Raw genomic sequence first — 22,440 nt, forward strand, 5'->3', positions numbered from 1 at the left:
TTGTTCTCATGCTCATACAAGTGGGGAAGGAGCCTCCCTTATAAAGAGGTCCAACTCCCTCTAAACTAGCAAGGTGGGACTAAACTTTAGTTTCACCTCTTGCCTTGCACGAATGGGCTGCGTGGGCCTCTAGGATTTATTAGGAATTTCTGAAACTGCTATTGGGCTAGGCCCAAAATAGACAAAAATTCCAGCAATCCCCCACTAGATCCCAGAGGCACACAAAATTTGTCTTTGGTTCCAAAACACTGTTTTATATACCGGTACTGTAGTGGAGACTGTTAAGTTGAACTTCCACCTAGAACTCTATGCTACATTAGTAAGCAACTTAAACAGTGGACTGGGCCTCGAACTGCAAGTTTTCTGCGAATCTAGCTTCACATAAAGTCTTGAACGATACGTGGCTACCGTGGGTCTTCCCCGCGGGTGGAGCTTATGCGTCATACTCCGAGACCTTTCATGAGTTTACTAGAGAGAACCCTACTCTCATAGATTGCGACGTTTAACAATCAGACTCATATAGGTGCGTTCTTTAAAAGATGTTCTGCAGGACAACATCTCTGCTTCAAAGAGCCACTTAGAACACATTAAGATATACATCAACCTGCCATGCAGATTAGGAGAGTATTGCATCTTCATGGAGTGGTATTTTAACAGTAAGGATACTCTCCTCTCAGTTAACCAACAGCTTGTCTTCCACATCTAATTCACGGGATCTCCGATCACAAAGAATAGGTTATCACTGTGAACAACTCATATTGTGGGTCTCATTCCCATCTCCCTCGATGCATTATCTATCACATTACGTGATAGACCCTTAGTAAAAGGATCTGCCAGATTTTTAGACGTTTGGATATAATCCAATGCAATAACTCCGGAGTTTTTCATTTTTCTGTCAGACTTTAACCTTCTCTGAACGTGTCTTGATGACTTCATGTTATCCTTTGAGCTGCTCACTTTAGTGATCACAGTTTGATTGTCACAGTTCATAAGGATACCTGGTACAGGTTTCTCAACTACCAGTAAGTCATTCAAGAGCCGACGAAGCCAATTTGCTTCGACCGTAGCTGTACCTAGTGCTGTGAGTTCTGCTTCCATTGTTGACCTTGTTAAGATGGTCTGCTTGCAAGACTTTCAAGAAACAGCGCCACCTCCATGAGTGAATACATAACCGCTCGTGGCCTTTATCTCATCAGCATCTGAGATCCAGTTTGAGTCACTATACCCTTCAAGCACCTTTGGGTGCCCAGTGTAGTGAATTCCATAATTCACAGTGCCTTTCAAATAACGCAAAACTCTCTCTAGAGCTTTCCAATGCACATCTCCTGGTTTTGAAACAAACCGACTCAGTTTGCTAACAGCAAAAAAGATGTCAGGTCTTGTAGCACTGGCTAAGTACATAAGCGAGCCAATAATCTAAGAATACTTCAATTGATCTCTAGCAATTCTTCGATTCTTTTGAAGCAACACACTAGCATCATATGGTGTTGGAGAGGGCTTGCAGTCACTGTAGCCAAAGTGACTCAAGATCTTTTCCACATAGTGAGATTGAAGCAATGTAATCCCACCATCATCATCTCTCAACAACTTGATGTTCAGAATGACATTAGCCACTCCTAAATCTTTCATCTCAAAACAACGTGATAGGAAATCCTTGACCTCCTTAATAACATTCAGATTTGTTCCGAAAATCAGTATGTCATCAGCATACAAGCAAAGCATAACTCCCTCGCCCCCACCATGGCGATAGTACACACATTTGTCAGCTTCGTTCACAACAAAGCCTGCAGTTGTTAAAGTTCTTTCGAGCTTCTCATGCCACTGTTTGGGTGCTTGCTTGAGTCCATACAAAGACTTCAGCAACTTGCACACTTTCCCTTCTTGACCATCTATTAGAAACCCATCTGGTTGTTCCATATAAATTTCCTCATCCAACTCTCCATTTAGGAAAGCAGTCTTAACATCCATTTGATGAACGAGAAGACCATGTGAGGCAGCTAGTGAAAGTAGAACTCGAATAGTGGTCAATCGAGCCACAGGTGAGTAAGTATCAAAGAAGTCTTCACCTTCCTTTTGGGTACCCTTTGCCACGAGCCAAGCCTTGTACTTTTCAATAGTACCATCAGACCTAAGCTTCTTCTTGAATACCCATTTGCATCCTATAGGTTTGCACCCATAAGGACGATCAGTTATCTCCCAAGTTTCATTCGCCAAGATGGAATCCATCTCGCTACGAACCGCTTCCTTCCAGTAGTCAGCATCTTCCGATGCATAGGCATCCGAAATAGAACTGGGAGTGTCATCTATGAGATACACAAGAAAATCATCACCAAAGGACTTTGCTGTCCTCTGTCTCTTGCTCCTAGTAGGAACTTCATTGTTCTCCTCCACAGGACTTTCAAAGTGTTCCATCGAAATGGCAGGTTCAGTAATTGTAACTGGTTCCTGATTCGATGAACTAGGCATCTCCTGATTAGATGAGGTAGCCATATCCTTCATGGGAAAGATATCTTCAAAGAAAATCGCATCATTCGACTCCATGATCGTACCGACATGCATGTCAGGTACCTCAGATTTTACAACCAAGAATCTATAGCCAATGCCATGAAAAGCATATCCCAGGAAAACACAATCCACAGTTTTTGGTCCCAGCTTTCGCTTCTTTGGAATTGGCACATTGACTTTCGCCAAACAACCCCAGGTTCGTAGATAAGAGAGTTTTAACCTTTTCTTCTCCCATTCCTCGAATGGAGTTATCTCTTTGTTCTTTGTGGGAACTCGGTTTAGGACATGACATGCAGTCAATATCGCCTTCCCCCACCATGCCTTGGAGAGACCCGATGTGTCTAACATGACGTTAACCAAATCAGTTAGAGTACGGTTCTTTCTTTCGGCTACCCCATTTGACTGAGGTGAGTAGGGAGGCATCCTCTCGTGGATTATACCATGTTCCACACAAAAAGCATCAAATTCATTGGAAAAATACTCTCCACCACGGTCGGACCTAAGCCTCTTGATTTTTCGATCAAGTTGGTTTTCCACTTCAGCTTTATAGATCTTGAAAAGTTCAAAGCCTCATCCTTAGATTTCAGAAGATACACACGGCAGTATCTAGTGGAGTCGTCAATTAACGTCATGAAATATTTCTTTCCACCTTTTGTCAAAACACCATTCATTTCACATAGATCTGAATGTATAAGTTCTAGTGGTGCAAGATTTCTCTTCTCCGCAGTCACGTGAGACTTACGAGGTTGCTTAGCTTGCACACACACTTGACACTTAGATCCCTTGACAGTGCTAAAACTAGGGATTAAGTTCAACTTTGCAAGTCGCGACATGCAACCAAAGTTAACATGATAAAGACGTGAATGCCACACATTTGATTCACTATTGTTGCAAATATGATTAACAACTTTATTGCAAACGTCTGATAAGGATAAACGAAATAGGCCTCCTGACTCATAGCCTTTACCAACAAAGGTTCCATACTTGGATATTACAAATTTATTCGACTCAAAGACAAGCTTATAGCCATCTCTCGACAGAAGAGATCCGCTAACAAGATTTTTATTGACGGAGGGGACATAATGCACGTTCTTCAGCCGCACGATCTTCCCTGAAGTAAACTTCAGATCGACCGTGCCAACACCACGAACAGAAGCACTTGAACCGTTGCCCATTAGCACGGTTGAAGTCCCTGCGGTCTGATAAGACGAAAACATGGAAATATCACCGCATACATGCACATTAGCACCCATGTCAATCAACCAATCAGGAGAATGACATACTGAAAGAATAGTGGGAAATATACCATACCCAACATCCTCCATGTCAGTGTCTCCAATGACAACATTAGCGGTCTTGCCGCCTTTCCCAGGATGACGCTTGTCATAGCGATTAGGACAACTAGGAGCCCAGTGATCAGGATCTCCACACACATGAAAAGCACCTTTCTTCTTGTCACTCTTCTTCTTGAAGTTCGTGTGTTGTACAGTCTTGTTCTTCCCATCAAACTTTGCTTTACCATCAAGCTTGCCCTTGTTCTTGAACTTGTGGGACTGGAAGTTTTTCTTCTGTACCAGATTGGCACTAGATCCTCCCTCAACACCTCGAGCACGTGTGTCCTTTGCTCTCGCCTTTTCTTCCACATCAAGAGTACCAGTGAGATCCGGGATAGAAAACTCCTGTCTCTTATGCTTCAGTAAGGTAGCAAATTTCCTCCACGAAGGAGGAAGCTTAGAGATGATACCCCCCGCGACAAACTTGTCCGGTAGGATACAATTGAAGTGCTCAAGTTCTCTAGCAAATGACTATATCTCATGAGCCTGCTCAACCACGGAGCGCTCTTCAGTCATCCTGTAATCATAGAATTGCTCCATGATGTACAGCTCAGTGCCGGCATCCGAGACCCCAAACTTGGCCTCGAGTGCGTCTCACATATCTTTTCCATTGTCAATTGACGCATAAGCATCAACTATGTTCACCAAGAACACTCAAGAGAGCAGCCTTAAACAAGGTATCCATTTTCTGAAAAGCTTGTGCCTGTTGGGCATCTTGCTCTCCTTCAGGTTTACCAAGAGTGGCGTCATAGCAACTCATAGTTTGAAACCATAAGACTGCTCTCACGCGCCACCTCTTATAGTGGATACCCTCAAACATAGGAGGTCTCATGGAAGCAGCAAAACCATTCGAGGTAAATTGCCTATAATAAGGTTTTTGGATTGTTGGAAATATGAGCAATTTACTGAATGATTTTATTAACAGAAATACTAGATAAAGCATGACTAGTATAGCAGTGATAAAACAAGCCATGCTATTTGAAAAAGAGAAGGTAAATAATATGTGCATATATGAGCTAGAACCGATCATCTCTAGAGCAGACAGTAGATCAAGATGCATATATGAAGTAGAGCCTAACATGTGTAGAGCAAACACTAGAAGAAGGAACTGTTGCAGAACTTCTAACGGGAAAGATAAGAACATGTACTGGACAGCAGCCGGAGCAGAGGCACTAGACTTGGGGTCGGTGTCCTCCATGTCGTCGAGGAGGTTGTCGACATCGGGGAAGTAGTCGTCGTTGGGGAAGTAGTCGTCAGAGTCCAGGGCGTCCGTGAAGAAGAAGTCAGTAGTCGCGCAGAGCGCTCCCCAAAAACCTTATCACCCTTCTCCCGTACATGACTCAAAGAGGTGCGGTTTCGGAGGCCTACTGTCCCGACCTGCGGTGCACGCCGCAAGCCGGGATGAGGAAGAACGTAGCAGCAACGCAGTGCTCAGGAACTTGTGGCGAGAGGAGGAAGAGATTCTGGTGCGTCTCTCTGGGAGGAGCGACCTCCCTTTTATAGGCGCAAGAGAAGGAGGCGAGAGGCTGCGCTGGGAGCTGAAGAGAACGAGGGAGACAAAACGAACAGGTAGCAGGCGAAGAGGTGCGCCATTCATATTCAATCTCCACTACAGCAGAACGTTTCAGCTTCCGCGTGCCCTTTCGTATACCCGTAGTGCGTGGCAAAAATTTACATCGGCTCGGCTCATTCCTGCAACCCGCGGCGCGGCGCGGCGCGACGCGGCGAGGCGTGCAGCGGAGGAGGAGCGCGCGTGAATTTCCCTCTTGTTCTCATGCTCATACAAGTGGGGAAGGAACTTCCCTTATAAAGAGGTCCAACTCCCTCTAAACTAGCAAGGTGGGACTAAACTTTAGTCCCACCTCTTGCCTTGCACGAATGGGCTGCGTGGGCGTCTAGGATTTATTAGGAATTTCTGAAACTGCTATTGGGCTAGGCCCAAAATAGACAAAAATTCCAGCAAGAGCAACTCCAATGCGGCGACCCAAACGGACACGCACTTTATCCATTTTTCATCCATTTAAATAGGCCAGGCGGACGTGCGCGTCCGGTTTTTCATTTGGGTCGCCAGGTGCGCCCAACGAAAGGTGCCGACCCATTTATGCCGACGTGGCAGAAACTGACAAATTAGGCATAATTATACATAAATGACCGGTCAAACAATGACCAAAGTCCACTTAAACATGACTGGAAAATTAAAAACTCAAAATAAACGTCTGCACGCTGCTCTAGTAGACCGCCTTGCCCTTTCCCTTCCCATCGTCGTTGTCGCCGCCGGTGAGGTCAATGAAGATGGGAGGAGGCCCAACCCACCCGAATGCGGCTTGATAGGCGGCCAGGGCAGCCTCCTCTGTCGTCTGCTGCAGCGGCGACATAGCGGCGAGGCAGGCACGCTCCTCCTTCTCCTCCTCAAGCCGCAGAGCCTCCTCGTCGCAGCGCAACATCTGCTCGTACCGCATCTATTGCTTGCCTTCGACCCCCTCCTCGGCGAGCCAATGCGCCTTCCATCGCTCAAGGTGGGCCGCCTCTTTTTGCGGCGTGGAATCGAAGTAGCAAGGAGGCGCACTCACCCACTCGTGAAGCTAGCCAGTCCATGAGTAGGACTCCTCCGGCGAAGTGGGGGTCGGTAGTGACCACTTGCGCGTGGGATTTGGATCACGCTCCGGCTCCGGCTCGTCCTTGGGCTCGACGAGGGGCGGCGCCGGCGGCGGTGGCGGCACAAACAGGGGCGCCTGGACGGAGTCCCCCACCACGTGCCTCCTCGAGGGCGTCTTGGTACTCTGCCTCCGCCTCCTCTTCCTCCGGCTGTACCCATAGGGGAGGCGATGGAAGGTCGTGGTTGATGTGGGCGCCGAGCCGCCATTGCTCCTCGTGTTCGAGGGCAAACCAGGCCTCCCAATTGGGAGAGTCTACGGTGTACTCGGGCTTGCGCCACTGCGCCGGCGTGAGCTGCTTCCATTTCCTGCGCACCTCCTCATCATGCGGCCGCTGTGAGCGCGGCACCGCCGGCACCGGGATCTGCTGTGAATCGAGGTGCCAGTGGTGTGGCAGCGTGACGTCCGGGTACAACATCGGCTGTCCGAACTCCCAAATCCACCGTGTTTGGTGCACCGGGATGTGCAGACACTACCAACCTGAGCGGGCACGCGCCGACAGTGGAGGAGGTGGGGGAGTAGGAGCACGGGAGGATGGGGCGCCAGGGGTGCCCTTACCCTTGCCGCTACCGAAGCTGTTGCCGAAGAGCCCCATGGCTAGGGTTTGGGTTGTCGCCAGCGAGGAAGCACGAAGGGGGTGGTGGGGGGCCAGATGTGGACGGAAGTGGATCGGATGATGCCCCTTCCCTCCCCCGCTGCACGCGTGGGTTAAAAAACGACGCTTTCATTGGTTGACTAGTGAGCCTGTATCGGTGGTCGTCATAAATATGGCCGCGGGTGGTAGTTGGTCGGCCGACATGCTGGCCGCGGCGAACACCGACAGGACACGCGACACGTCCGCTTCACGTCCGCGCCGAGGCATTTCAGGTGCAATTTTGGGCCAGAAATAGGTCCGTGCAGATGATTTTTGGGAATGGGTCGGCGCGTTGGGCCGGTGTTTGTCCGCGGCAACCCAAACAGACATGGACGGATGAGATCAATCACCGCATTGGAGTTGCTCTTAAAGTATGAGAACACGCCATTATGGGCGATGATAGGCGCCGGCACGTCGGCCCAAATTTGGGCCGGTCGACGCACCACCACACGATTAGACTATTTTAAACTGTCCGATGCGGTTTTTTCGACCACCTCATAGGAAAAACAAAAGCAGAGAGGAAAAAAGAAGGGGGAGAGAGACCAGTGCCGTCCCCGGCTTGCCGCTTCCAAATCTCAAAACTAGTATTTGCCCTGCCGTCGGGGCTGGGGCCAGGGCCGTGGCCGACGAGCACCGGCGATGTCCCCCACTCGTGGCCACAGGGATTGCAGCACGACCGCCGATGGGTCACAGGGTGTGGTCACAATGGATGCAGCTTTGACGACAGCCGGTTCCAGCGTGTGGTCGCCATGGTTGCAACATCCTTGCGTCCTCGGCTCCGGCTCGCCGCCGTCATCACCTAGCACCGCCGGCATCCAGCAAAAATCTCAGCAAAACAAAAAAGCTATGGTGGTCAGTTGAAGCAAAAAAAAAATGCCGGTTCCAGCCAAAAAGAACACTGGTTCCAGCAAAATCCTAGAAATAACAAATCTCCAACCAATTCGACGTAGCAAAACAAAAAGGCGGTTCCAACAAAAAATTATTATGGTTCCAGCAAAAATACCACAAACATCAAACTTCAAGAAATTTGATTGTAGCAAAACAAACAGCCGGAACATTTTACCCCGGATCCAGCAAAAATCCCACTAACAGCAAACTCCAAACACAAAATCGATTGCAGCAAAGGAAACAATCGGTCCCAGCTACAAATTACTGCCGTTCCAGCAAAAATCCCAGAAATAGCAAACTCCAAGGAAACTTGATTGTAGCAAAAAAGACAGCTTGTTCCAGCAACAATGAATTCCAGTTCCAGCAAAAAAAAGGTACCTGGAGAGCTCGCCGCCCATCGCGTGCATGCACAGCCCCCTGTCTCCAGTCGCTTTGGGCAACCAACCCCCTCCACTGCTGACACGGAGGAGTGGAATAGTGGGTTGGGCATGACTTGTAAGGAGAGAAGGGGATGAGTTCGCCGGAGAAAGCCGACGGCGGCATAAAATGGATGGGAAGCGGCTGAGAAGCTCCGAGTGCGCGGGGCGCGCAGAGGTGGTGGCCCTCGACGGTGCTGCTGCCGGAGATGCGATTTGAGGATGAGATGGATGCTCGGGAAAGAAAGAATGGCTGGGAAGCGCTGAGAAGGTTCGCGTGAGTGGATAAGGTGCTGACGTGCGTGAGGATAAGTCAGCGTGGGATGTGAGTCACATGATGAAAAACAATCAGACGGCGCGCGTGCGACCGGCCGAGTCGTTAGCCGGTCGACCGGCCGCAAGCATTTCCCTTATTAATATTTACTCGCCGCCTCTTGCTCCTGTTGTCCTTGGTTGTTTATTAATGTGTTTGTCCGAGGACGCCTTTACTTTTCCCGGAAAGTAGAACAAAACTTGTGGTATACTATCTCCGTCCTGATTTATTAGTCCGCTTTGTATTTTATAGTAAATTTTAACTTTAGATTTAAGTATTGAAATATTAATGCACGTTATAAAAAATAATATCTTTGAAAACTATGTTTAAATACGAATCGAGCGATATAATTTTTTGACATGTGCTAACATTTTGTTAGTTAAATCTATAGTAAAATTTAGCACAAAATACGAAGGGGACTAATAAACCAGAACGAAGGTAGTAGTATTAACCAAAATTTGCGTTCAACCATCAATGTGACTTGTGTACATATGGTCCTTTAAGTGTGGCGATGAAATCACTCCAACCGTATAAAGGAAAATCACATAATATATGAAATAAGATAAGTAAGAAAAATATATTTTACTTTGCAACCACTCCATTTCAACAATAGAATACATTTGAGGCATCTGTTTACATGCAATAGTAAGTGACGTTCTACGCTTTCTAGAGATAACTCACATTATCTCGTGTCATATTCTTTTCCTCCTCGAGTGATTTCCATTTTTTTTACAACCATGAATGAATTCCTTAGTACTCCCTTCTTTCTAGATTATAAAGTGTCCATACATTTTAATATTCAACCTCGACCATTAATTAGGTCTATAATATATGAATTATTGTCATAAAATTGAGATATAGGAAACTTCTTTTGAATACGAATTAAGTGGCATTAATTTTTGGGTCTCTTAACCCACATTTTGTTGAAATATTTGATTTGGGGTTGCTCATATATATATGTGCAATAAATGCTACAACAGACCGGCTCCCGGTCAGTTGACTGAAAATAAAATTGGGTCAGTCGCCTGACCCAAACTTGTTTAATTCGAGCTTGTCGGCAACGATGTGTGCACAGTGCACTTATCGAGCTGCATACTCATGCATGTGCACGTTGCATGTCACCCTACGGCTTAAATTTTGTCAACTGCGCTGGCCGCATGCAGCTGCACTTATCGCGTCGAGAGCAAGTGAAAGCCATGCACGCCCACAACTCCAACTAGGAACCTCCAAGCTAATTGGCCTATACCTTTTTCACGCTTAGATGACTTAGACTTTCTCACGCTGATTAACACAAGTACTCTACACCGTCCTGGTCCCATAGTAGGTCCTAGAAGCACATATGCACATAAGCTAGCTTCGCATGTTAGCCGGCTAGCTAGCGACGCGACCACACGTAGCTATGTAGCTCGGGCGAGCGGCTCCTGTCTCGTTGGTTAAAACTTCAAACATCACCACAGTCGGAAGTGCTTCTTTAGAAATGCTACATCCACAGAGAGCTTGTTACCAATCATATTTACATTCGAAAAATGGAAAAACACATAAAACAAACAATGACAAAAAATAGCACACAATTCGGATGAGAATTGCAGCTTTTCATAATATGCAAAAATAAGCATATGGTAGTGCAATCTTTAGACAGTGGTACGAATTGTACACACATTGCATAAAAATTGTTATGGGGGCTATTATTTGATAGGCACCTACTTTTTTTGGGCATTCAGTCAAATCGTCTCCACCACCCGATCAAGATCCAAAGGCCCAGCCGCCTTCTTCTTTCTCTAGCCTTTCTTTCCCTTATACTAAGACTAACACTCCCCCCCCCCCCCCCCCCCCCCCCCCCCCCGCCGCAAAAAAAAGAAGTTTTCTAGAGGAGAACGAATTAGTGGCATTGGAATTACCCTTTAAGAAAAAAATAAGAAAGCAAAAAAAAGTGACATAATTTCCAACAAATGTACAAAAAAATTGCGTAATGTTATAATATACAAGAATAAGCATATAATGGTGGATTTTTTTTGTTGCAAAAATAAGTTTTCCAAAAAAGAATAAATTAGTGGCATTGGTATTACCCTTAAAGAAGAAACAAAATAATCAACATAATGAAGTTTTCTAAGGAAGAATGAATTAGTGACATTGATATTACCCTTTAAAAAGAAATAAAATAAAAGCTAAGACAAAATCAAAATAGTGAAGTTCACTAATTAAGAATGAATTAGTGGTGTTGGCATTACCCTTTAAGTATTTTTATAAAACACAAATCAAACAATGACAAAATTTACACACAGTATACACAAAATAAACACTTTTCTGTAATGTGCAACAATAAGCATACAATAGTGAATTTTCACAAAAAGGAATTCCGCAAGAAGGGATGAATTAGTACCTTAGATATTACTTTAAATAAGAAATAAAATAAAATAACAACTAAAATAAAATCAAAATAAAAAAGTTATAAGAAAAAAATGAATTAGTGGCATTGGTATTACCCTTTAAGAAGAAAGAAAATGAAATAAAAATGAAGCAAAATCAAAATAACGAGGTTCTCTAAGAAATAATGAATTTTTCTAAGATGGATTGAATGAACTACATACACATTACCCTTAAAGAAGAAAGTAATTTAACAAAAACCAAAAGAAAATGAAAACAATTAAGTTCTCTCAAAAATAATTAATGACATTGGTATTACACTTTAGGAAGAAAGAAAATAAAAAAATAAATAATGATAAAAATTGTACACAATTTACACATAAATTACAATTTTTTTTCTGATATGCCAGAATAAGCATATAATAGTGAAATATTTGCAATAAAGGAGATTTCCTAAGAAATAATGCAATAGTGGCAACAGTGTTGCAATTAAGTAAGAAATAAAATAAAATTAAAACTAAATGAAAAATAAAATAATGAAGTTTTTCTAAGAAAGAATGAGTTAGAAGCCTTAGTAATACCCTTTAGGAAGAAAGAAACTAAAATAAAAACTAAATCAAAATCAAAATCAAAATAATGAAGTTTTCTAAGAAAGAATCAATTAGTGACAATGGTATTACCCTTTAAGAAGAAATGAAACAAAAAATAAAAAAAATGAGAAATTTGCTCACATTTTACGCAAAAATTGTAGTTTTTTATAATATGCAATAATAAGTATATAATAGTAGAATTCTCACAAAAAAGAAAGTTTCCTAAGAAGGAATGAATTAGTGACATTGGTATTACGTTTAAAAAAAGAAAATGAAACAATACTAAATCAAAAACAAAATAATGAAGTTTTGTAAAAAAAATTAGTGGTTTTGGTATTACTCTTCAAAATATATATGAAATAACTACTAAAAAAATCAAAATAATGATGTTTTCTAAGTAAGAATGAATTAATTGCATTGATATTACCCTTTAAGAAGAAATAAATTATAAAATAATCAAACAATAACAAAATTTACACACAATATATACAAAAAATTGTGCTTTCAATAATATGCAGGAATATGCATATGGTAGTGGAATTTTCACAGAACATACAATTATAATGAAACTGCACTATTTTAGTAGTATGTAAGAAATAAGCACATAATTGTGCATTTTTCACAGAATTACAATTTATACACACATTATAAATTACTACGTGTATATATTTTGTATTCACACAACATCCAAAATGTGCCCATAAAAGCCAACAAAAAAACATAAGCAAAAACACACACAAATAGCCTAATAAGAAGACACGTAACAGGCTTCAGCCCAACAAAAAATTGACTGGCCCAAAATTTGGATCAATTAAAAAACATCCAACCCAATTCAGGACAGCACACACGACAGGAAAAAAAACAAGCACGCATCTTGGAGCAGTAATCAACGGTTAAAAAATCGAGTGATCCAAAAGTTAAAACTCAGTCAGCTGACATGTAGCTAAACTGATGCTACAAACACTGGAAAGTACATCACTCATGGTAAATTAAATGCCTACAACAATTGGCATGTGATGTTTGCTGAAAAATTGATGTTTATGGCCACGCAACGTTGTTTCACTCATTGAACTTCTTTTTTTTTTGGAAAAGGGGCTTAACCCCGGCCTCTGCGTCAGAAAGATGCATACGGCCACCTTTATTAGAAAGCAAATAAGTTCATCCCAAGTCACAAGGTCTTAAACAAGCGAACCACCAAAAAAGCTCACAAAGAGCCAAGGGAAAAAGCCACAACCGGCTGGCAAAAAAGAAAGATAGGAAAACTAATTGTCTATCATATTACATGACTGCCATCCAAACCGGCTGAATATAACCCGAGCTACCATCTCCCATCGGGTGGATCCAGTAACCAAATGCTCCCTGGCCTCCGTCTGAGTGAGTAGCGACCACATCAAAGTAGTGGCCCGGAATATAACCTGCAAAAAATGAGTATTTGTTGCTCTGTTAAAAACCAAATCATTTCTGCAGTTCCAGACTGCTGAAAGTAAAGCACATACTCCAACACGAATGTGTTTCACTGTTTGGGACTCTACCCCGTCCAGCCACGTCCCAAATAACGTGTTGATGTTCTTCGGAGGAGTAATATTAAACGCGATATGAACAGTCCGCCATAGAACCTTAGCCATCGGACAATCAAGAAAGAGGTGTTTGATGGTCTCATTACTATCACAAAAACTACATCTCATGGAGCCGGTCCAATTGTGCTTTGTCAAATTGTCCTTAGTTAAAATGACTTGTTTGTGTACGAACCACATGAACACTTTAACTCTCAAAGGTACCTTGCACTACAAAAAAAAGACACATCCGTGACATTTTGGGTCGAATGAATTTTTTTTCTGTCATATATATGACACTTCTATGACGATAATTGTGACAAAACTCGGTACCATCATAGATGTGGTGGGCTCCTACTTCTATGACAAAAAATCATGACAGAAAATGGGCTTTTCGTCCTGGGCGGGCCGGAGACGCAGCTGCATGACATTCTTTGGGCCATCCATGACGAAAAAAACCGTGGTAGAAGCGAGGGCGAGGAAAATTTCGGGGAGTTCCCGGTTACGGTGGGTGGTCGGGGGCCGAGCGATGCACGTTTCTCTCGTACACGTACACGCATGTGTGAGAGGCGTTGGCTCTGACTGAACCCGAGCGAGGCATTGGGCTCTAACTGAACCCGAGCGATTGCACTGCAGGCTACGCGTTACTGAACCCGAGCGATCGATTCCTTCGCTATTGCTGCTAACTGAAGCCGACCGATGCTGCCTCTCTGGATGAACAGTGAGTGTTGTGTGTGGGGGGGTGGATGAACAGTGAGCGGTGGGAGTGGATGAACAGGACCCGTGGCTTTGCCTCTGGATGAACAGGACCCCGATCGATCGAGCTGGTTGGGGCTGGATGAACAGGACCCCATGGAGGGCTGGATGAACAGGACGACCCCGTGGAGGGTTGGATGAATAGTAGACGGTGGAGGGGTGGATGAACAGTAGCCCGTGGAGGGGTGGTTGAACAGGAGCCCGTGGAGAGGGGTGGTTGAACAGTAGCCGGTGGAGTAGCGCGCGGTGGAGGTTGGATGAACGGGAGCCCGTGGATGAACAGTCGCAGGTGGAGGCTGGAGCAGGTCGATGGTGGATGAACAGTAGCCCGTGGAGGCTGGAGGAGGTCGACGGTGGAGATGAACAGTATCCCGTGGAGTCCCGTTTTGCGGTACGCCACACCCCTCCCGAAGAACAGGACCCCCGTTTCGACCGTAGCGCTCCAACACAAGTCTGTTTCGTCCGGACGAGGTACGCCACACCCCTCCTGATTAACAGGACCCCCGTTTCGACCGTTGCGCTCCAATACAAGTCCATTTCGTCCGTTTTGCGGTACGCCACACCCCTCCCGATCAACAGGACCCCCGTTTCGACCGTAGGAGGTCCGTTTCCTCCGTTTTGTTGTACGCCACACCCCTCCTGATCAACAGGACCCCGTTCCGAACGTAGGAGGTCCGTTTCCTCCGTTGTGCGGTACACCAGGCCTCGTTTCCATCGTCTGTTCCGTCCAAGCCCTCCCGATGAACACGACCACACATTCCGTTTTGACCCAGCCGGTTGGCTCCCACGCGTTCCGTTGCCTCCCGATGAACACGACGCATTCCGTTGCCTCCCGATGAACACGACGCATTCCGTTGCCTCCCCATGAACACGACGCATTCCGTTGCCTCCCCATGAACACGACGCATTCCGTTACCTCCCCATGAACACGAGCCCTCATCGTACGTATGCGCGAGTACGCGTTCGAGACCCCGCCCGTATGTACACATACGTGGAGTATTTTTTTTCTTGCACCCTGAACATTGTATGTACGTGTACATGCTACGTGCACGCCTCTACTACAACACGTGCGCCTCTACATCCACCAGTATATATATAGGTACACGTTAGCGACCAGAATGACAACGCTACGTACGCTTCGACCAGGTGGGTCCTGACTGTCAGGCACTTCCTTGCCTGCGAAGATGTAGCTGGTGGGTCCCAGCAGTCAGGGGGCGAATCGTTTTTTTTGCCCGGACGCACTTCCTTGCATGCGAAGATGTAGCTGGTGGGTCCCAGCAGTCAGGGGAAACGTTTTTTTCGTGAAATATGGTGGCCCGTCCGGTGGGTCCCCGATGTCAGGTGGAGGAATAATTATTTTGCACGTAATAAGGAGGCACTTCCTTGCTGCGGCCGTGGACCCAGCTGTCAGCCTATCCGCGTATAGTCCACGTCCGATGGAAGCCATTCCTTGACCACGTTGACCACGCCGCACCGAGAGCACCAGGGCGGTGGACGATGGCGAGGCCTAGGAAGGGGACGACGCGGAGCCGGGGAAGACGCGGCAGTGGATACCACACGTAGAGGAGTATGAGGGTTCACTAATTCGCTGCGATGTGAGGCTGCCGTCGCCGCAGAATAACAGAGGGTGTGGGTGAGTAGAGGGATGACATGACCAATGGTGGGAGTAGTAGGGGGCGGTGAGGCCTCCGCCACATCACAGTCGGCCACAGGACGCAGAAGCACGAGGCACGACCGGCGCTGGTTTGGGCGGCTGGAGCAAGAAGACCAGAGGTTGAAGAAGCACTATGGCCTTTGGATGGACATCGTACGGTCACTAGAGCTAGAATCGTGCATATTGACTAAGATGAGAAAGCCCTTCGTCCCCGTCAACTTAGTAGGCCCACAAGTCAGCCTGCCACTATACTGGGTCCTAGCTAACAGGGGGGGTATTCATTTTTTTTGTGCGTAATAAGGAGGCACTTCCTTGCGTGCGAAGATATAGCTGGTGGGTCCAAACTGTCAGCGGCGGTAACGCTTTTTTCACGAAATACAGAGGCCCTTTCGGTGAATCCCTGATGTCAGGTGGAGGAATCATTATTTTGCGCGTAACAAAGAGGCATTTCCTTGCGTGCGACCGTGGACCTAGCTGTCGGCCTCTCCACGTACAGTCCACTTCAGATGCATGTCGGTCGTTGACCACGTTGACCAGGCCGCGCTGAGAGCACCAGGGCGGTGGACGACGGCGAGGCCTAGGAAGGGAACGACACAGAGGCAGGGAAGACTCGGCAGTTGTTTCCCACGCGGAGGGGGTAGGACTGTACGAGGGTTTACTGGTTCGTCTGCCGTCACCGGAGAATAACAGCAGGTGTAGGTGAGTAGAGGGATGGCTAGGCCAGCGATGGGAGTACGATGGGGCGGTGAGGCCTGCGCGGTCAGCCGGCCGCGGGGAGGAGGGAGCAGGCAGTCCCACCGGTGCTTGTTTGAGCGGCTGGAGCAGGAAGAGCAGAGATTGAAGAAGCACGACGGCCGTTCGATGGACATCCAACAGTCACTGCTTGTGCGTCAACCTTTTTTTAGGAAAGCCTCAAATCTGTGGAAAACAGCATACAACCCATCTGCTATTATTTCTAATAATTTACAGCCCATTTGCTAATTCTTAAGGTTTTTTTTTGGAGCCCATATTCTTTTTGTTAGCATTACAACCCATATTGTGGCCACGGTTAAAAAATTATACGAATTTTTTTATATTTCGGTGCGGTCCGAACTGTTTTTAATCCTGAAATTTCGACTCACATTCAAGCTGATTTTAAAAATAAATGTATATCAATATAAAATCCAACAAATTCTCCACGCATAAAAATTAATGTAATTTAAAATCTCGAAATGAAAAAAAAGATATTTGAAACTACTTGCCTGTTTGATTATTTTAAAAATGTACATCCCATTTCTCATTACTGATAGGCCATTTTCTCGGCCAACCGAATGAAGCTCTCCTCGTCTTGAAAGATTTGCAGCCCAACAGGCTCGACAAAGCGACTTACTTGGAAAATCACAAAAAAACTGGGCTGTGGTTGTGGACCCAGCTGTCAGCCTCTCCATGCATAGTACTCTTCTGATGGAAGTCGGTCATTGACCACATTGACCACGCCGCGCCGAGAGAACCAAGGCGGTGGACGACGGCGAGGCCTAGGAAGGGGACGACGCGGAGCCAGGGAAGACGCAATAGTGGATGCCCACGCGGGGAGGAGTACGAGGGTTCACTGGTTCGGCTGCAGCGTGAGGCTGCCGTCGTCGTAGAATAAGAGGGGTTGTGGGTGAGTAGAGGGATACCCTGGGCCAGCGGTGGGAGTAGTAGGGGGCGGTGAGGCCTCCGCGGCATCACAGCCGTCCACGAGAGGCAGGAGCACTTGACACAACCGGTGCTGCTTTGGGCGGCTGGAGCAAGAAGACCAGAGGTTGAAGAAGCACTATGGCCGTTGGATGGACATCGTACGGTCACTGGAGCTAGAATCGTTCATATTGACTAAGTTGACAAAGCCCTCAGTCCTCGTCAACTTAGTAGGCCCACAAGTCAGCCACCCACTATGGTGGGTCCCAGCTAGCAGGGGGTATTCATTTTTTGGTGCGTAATAAGGAGGCACTTCCTTGCGTGCGAAGATATATCTGGTGGGTCCGACCTGTCAGCGGGGGGAATGTTTTTTTTTCAAAATACAGAAGCCCTTCCCACGTACAGTGCACGTACAGTGCGTAATAAAGAGGAACTTTCCTTGCATGCGACCATGGATCTCGTGGGTCCCAGCTGGTTTCCATGAAAATAATCCGGTTTTATGTAGTAATCCATTCATTCATTTATTCTTTTGCGGGGGGTTTGCATGTAATTCGTGAGGTCTGAAATGTAAAGTACCCTGACATATGCTTCGAGTCGTGCATGCACTACGACCCAGATGCTCTATGTCCTACATGTCGGCGAATTAGAGCACGTGGAAATAGCCTAGGAGTACATATAGGAGGATAAATGCGTGAAAAAATATGTACTGTGAAGCATAGCCGTGGTTCGAAAAGGAGACCTAAAGTGATGACAGCTATAGGTCGCACGCACCCAACTAGTGGTACTAGACATATGACTAATTTTTCCCTCAAAAAAAAGAGGCACAAGTGCTCAGTACTCCTATTCTATAAACACGAGTCCCATCTGACAACAGCGTCCGTGCTACAGCTAGCTCTCCTCCCTCGTTTCTCTCTTCTAATTCTAAACTCGGCCGACGCCCGGTGGGCGGGGTGGGTTTGCTCAACTGCGGCCCCACCTCATAGTGCAAACGTTACGACTGGAATAAAAATGCCATATACTCCCTCCGTTCATAAATATAAGCCTTTTTAGATACTATTTCAAATGGAATACAACATACAGATGTATGTAGACATAGTTTAGAGTGTAGATTCACTCATTTTGCTTCGTATGTAGTAGTCACTTCCTCGAATCTTTAGAAAGACTTATATTTGGGAATGGGGGGAGTACTATACTAATAAAACATTAAGGCCACGAGGCGATGCAGTGCTGGTTACAGGAGGCAAGAAGAAGACATGCATCCATCGACGACGTCCACCTCCTCGACTCAGGGCGCCGACCCACTGAATGGTGCCTAAGTAGCAGCGGCTTCTGTGGCTAGGTCGACGTGCTTCTGAACAATGGCGTCCAAAGATTCCAGCCGCTGGAAGAAGGCCAACGTCTTTCTGTCCTCGCTTGCCTTGTAGTGGCCTATATATGTAGACGATTTCCTCGTAGACGTGGATGTGCAGGCCGACGGTTTCTTGAATGGCAAGGCGCTACGCGGCGAGCGCGGCCTCGAGGTGCACATTCTTCGTCGCGACCTCCGGCACCTGCAGGGCCACCAGGGCTTGAAAGAGTTCGTCACCATGGAGGCCGATGAGGGTGGCAGCCAATGAGGAGCCTGGATGCACGGGGCTGGAGCAGTACAGCAAGGTCGTCCGCGTGCTTCTTGATGGCGGTGAACTTGCGGATGGAGTTGACCATCATGTCGCCCATGCGAGAGGCGAAGCCGGCGTCGGCGAGGGCTACGATGCCTGCGGTCGCTAGCACCATCTGGAAATGCTGCACGGTGCGGGGCCGCAGGCCGGCGCCTTGGATGATTTGGCACAGCCGACTGCAGCTCGCGTCCATCGCCTCCATAGGTGCTTGTGGCTTCTGGCACTTGGTCTTGGATTGGAGTGAGCAGTGTTGCGCAGAGACTTGGGAGTAGATGGATTGGAGTGGTGGGGCGCCTTTATTATATGAGAGTCCAAACTCTGTTGCATTCGCATCGTGCTGGCTCTATTCTGCTTCTCCAATTAATTCCCTCTGCATGTAATTAAGGATGCATCATTGACCGTTCAACGTCTTGGGAACCGCTACCCTCTCCCTCCTTGGCATTCAAGCACCTATGGACACGTCGACGACGAGGTGCCTATGGTGACTTTGTAAATTTTAATATGATAGTGACATGCGTGTGTGCGTTCATAGGGGTGAGTGTATGCGCGTGTATATGAGCGCTTGTGCCTGTATACTGTGTAAAAAAATGTAAATGCATGTCAAAAAGAGACTAGTCAGTATACTCAATATGTACTCCGTCTCGGAGAGGAAAATGATAGAACTAGTACGTATTTATTTACGGTGCAGATTCACTCATTTTGCTCCATATGTACTCCGTCTCGGTGTAGTCTAGTCTTTTGTTGAAATCTCTAGAAGGGCAAATACTCCTTTCTGGTTTAGAGGGCTATACTAGCAAGTAGTTGTACGTACTAGTACAATAGTGGGCTCACATAGCAATTTTGTCTCATGCAACGTTCGGTTTGCACTTGGCTCTTCGCCTCTTCGAGAAGACAAACAATGATGTTACTACTACTACTTCTACAGTGTCGAATCCACTGCTGCATGTCTGTCCACCGCGAGCGGGACATATAGCTTGTTATAGAAGTACTATTAAGCAAAAGCCTGTCCTTGTTTGTGAGCAACCGCGCGCATGGGCGAGGGAGAAGGCGTGTAGTAAAATCAAGCTTCTCCTCGTTGTACGAGTTGATGCGACACATCATAGCACTGGCCCCACATGCTTGCCTCTAAACTTGGCTGAAAGACCCGCAGTGTACAATATATTTGCTGCAACCTCTAACATTTACCCACCACAAATTAAAATATATGTGGCCGTATGCATCGTTCTGATGCAGAGGCCGGGGAGTCCCCTCTTTTCAAAAAAAAAACAAATTAAAATATATATTCCTGTCTTGACCAGATGAGCGTGCAAACTACAATCACCAGGGTGACAAGTAGGGCCAGAAGACTATTTTAATTTTTTAAAAAAACTTCGAGACAGACACATAGCATGGAGCCGACCCGAACGATTTTAAGCTTACAGGCACGGTACACGCTATCCTAGACTACTCTACACATGAAACTGCCACGTGAGCATTCGGGCTGCGCTTGGCTCTTCGCCTCTTCGGGAAGTCGAACAATGATGGAGTACTATTGCACTGGAGGAGTACTACAGTACGCTTCTGGCCATCTGACACCGATTGAACTGCTGCATATCCACCGCGTGCGGGAGGGAGAGCGTGTAGCGAAAGCTTCTCCTAGTCTTGCCAGCCACCACGCTCATGGGTGAGGGAGGGACGCTCCTGCCTTTGCATGTATGACATGTGGGCCCGACAGGTGGGTGGCCAACCTGTCATACAGCCAAAGGCAGGTGAAGTTAAGTCCGCGAGGGAGAGGATAATCAAACTTCTCGTTGATGTACGAGTTGACGCGACACATCAAAGCACTGCACTTGATATATTTCAATAATTTGCGGTTACCGATGCATTAATTACAACGCATGCATGCATGCCGTGACTCTCCTTTTGATACTTGCATGTGTTGATTTAAGCACCTTGAAGTAGTACTCCCTTTGATTTCTAAAACTTTCTCTTGTTTTTCTCAGATTAGTCTACGCGTCCGTGTTGGTTTCCATCTGTGCCCCCGCTCGATTAGTTCTGCCCCCATTAATCGCGCCAGTTTCCAAAGCAGAAAATAGCTACAGGCAAACGCATGCAGCGCCTGATGCGGCTTGACCGCCTGGGGAAGCCAACTCAAGCGAAAAGGAAGGAGGACCAGCCAACCATTGCATGCGCATTTACTATCGATATTTATGCAGCTTACTCATGTGCAGGGGCAAATTTGTCCAGAAAACTCAAACTATTGCCTTCCTTGGTATGCGGGAGGAGAGTTATGTGCAGAGTATAAAATATGTGACGGTAAAGCTTTGTAATGCCCCGGCCCAAGCGAGAGATGGTTGTACACGTGGAGGGCGAGATCATGCAGACGGAACAAGAACCGACGAGGGAGCTCAACAAGGTCTCGATGGACCTCACCGTGATCCACTGCCCCTTGTGCCTCCGCCCCTTGACGCCTCGAGTGTATGAGGTTCGAATACACCTCGTCCGTTCGGCTGATTGAGCAAGGTGCAGGTTTCTTGATTGATGTGATGTTTGATTGATTTCTGCAGTGCAAGGGAGGGCACATGGCCTGCGCAGACTGCCGCGTCGAGCACCCCGAGAACCAGCGGCAGTGCCAGAAGTGCGAGCGCGGCGGTGGCTTCGACGTGCGGAGCACGGCGGTGGAGGCCGTCGTTTCGTCGCTGAGGGTGGAGTGCCCGCACGAAGGTTGTGGGCTCTACGTCACTTACCACAAGCTTGCCGATCACCAGAGCGTGTGTCCGCTCGCGCCCTGCAAATGCCCCGTGCCCGTTTGCAGCTACGAAGGCCCGCCGCCGGCGCTCTACAACCACATCAGCAATGAGCATCCCATGCCCATGCATAGGATCCAGTACGGCAAGGTGCTCCAGCTGCATGTGCCACTGTCGGAGCCACAGCTCTTGCTGTTCGTGGAGGAGGACAGTCGCACGTTTTTCTTGGTCAGCTGCGTGCTCGACATCAGCGTGCCTATCGCCGTGTCGGTGGTCTGCATCAGAGCGGTGGCGTCCCCACTGCAGCACTACGTGGCCAAGCTGTGGGCGAACGGCCCGCCGGGGGAGCCCAAAGGCACGACCGACGCCGTCAAGGTGGAAATGGAGGTGACAAGCAGCAAGGATCCCGGCGACGTCGACGTGCAGGAGCTGACCTTCTTCACAGTTCCGCCCAAGCTGCTGGCCAGGGCTAAGCTGGTGTCCCTCCATATTCAGATTGACAAGCTCACGTCCTAAATGTTTCTACAATGCCTTCTGTTTATCTTAGTAATATGCTAATATAGGGAATACCTTGGTCTACTTTAGCTTAAGAAATGGTGGGTTTTGGTGGCGATGCAGCAATTACTTCGACATCAGATCAGTAATTTCCAACAGTCGAACGGATATTTTGTGTCTGTTGGATATAAATTTCCTTTGGGTAAGAAGTACTAGATAAAAGGAGATGTATGTAGACGTATTT

General features: G+C 46.9%; 1 long non-coding RNA gene across 1 annotated transcript; it reads right to left on the minus strand.

Annotated features, from left to right (window-relative positions):
* Positions 1 to 7,493: 7,493 nt before the first annotated feature.
* On the minus strand, positions 7,494 to 8,844 carry LOC123139008 (uncharacterized). The gene is made up of 2 exons (XR_006469430.1): positions 8,394 to 8,844; positions 7,494 to 7,953 (listed from the first exon to the last, which is right to left on the minus strand). It is a non-coding gene; the product is annotated as an uncharacterized lncRNA (long non-coding RNA).
* Positions 8,845 to 22,440: the final 13,596 nt, after the last annotated feature.

The sequence above is a fragment of the Triticum aestivum genome, chromosome 1B, assembly GCF_018294505.1.
Source record: "Triticum aestivum cultivar Chinese Spring chromosome 1B, IWGSC CS RefSeq v2.1, whole genome shotgun sequence".
In the NCBI taxonomy this organism is placed as follows: domain Eukaryota; kingdom Viridiplantae; phylum Streptophyta; class Magnoliopsida; order Poales; family Poaceae; genus Triticum; species Triticum aestivum.